The sequence below is a fragment of the Schistocerca americana genome, chromosome 7 (assembly GCF_021461395.2).
Source record: "Schistocerca americana isolate TAMUIC-IGC-003095 chromosome 7, iqSchAmer2.1, whole genome shotgun sequence".
Classification (NCBI taxonomy): domain Eukaryota; kingdom Metazoa; phylum Arthropoda; class Insecta; order Orthoptera; family Acrididae; genus Schistocerca; species Schistocerca americana.
The window spans coordinates 195,225,713-195,226,299 of record NC_060125.1 but is presented as its reverse complement, the minus strand read 5'-3'; positions in this window follow the sequence as shown (position 1 = coordinate 195,226,299).

Genomic DNA, 587 nt, shown 5'->3' with positions numbered 1-587 from the left:
GTCTTAGTTACCATGTTGTGGTATTAACATTGGCAGATGCAAGGGTCGTCAGCTGCGGAGGTCATCTTTAGGAGTCTCCGGTGGACTGTGCGTTCAGACACACTTGTACTCTGCCAAGCATTAAAGTCTTAGTTAGCTCTGCCACAGTTCGCCACCTGTCCTGCTTTACCAGTCTAACCAGTCTACGACGTCCGACATCTGAAACGAGGAGTGGTCGCCTAACCAACGTCTCGACGTTGTTTCGTCTTCGTTCCGCCATGTGTTGAAGACACTAACCAAAGCACTCCTCGAACGCCCGACAAATCGTGTAGATCCCGAAATGCTGGTGCGGAGCCTCCTGGCCATCACAATCTGCCCTCGGTCAAACACAGATATATCGCGCAACTTCCCCATTCTACACACCGACCGCACGCTCACTGATACAAAATGTACCGTGCGTGTGTCTGACTAGCTGTCATTCCTCGCCAGGTGACGCTACTATCGCCTGGACGGGTTTATATCGATAGTAATTCGGTAGCTATGATTTTCTGGCTGATCAGTGTATGCTTTTCTAATTGTCTGTTATTTAACCTACCGCCTATAGCGAG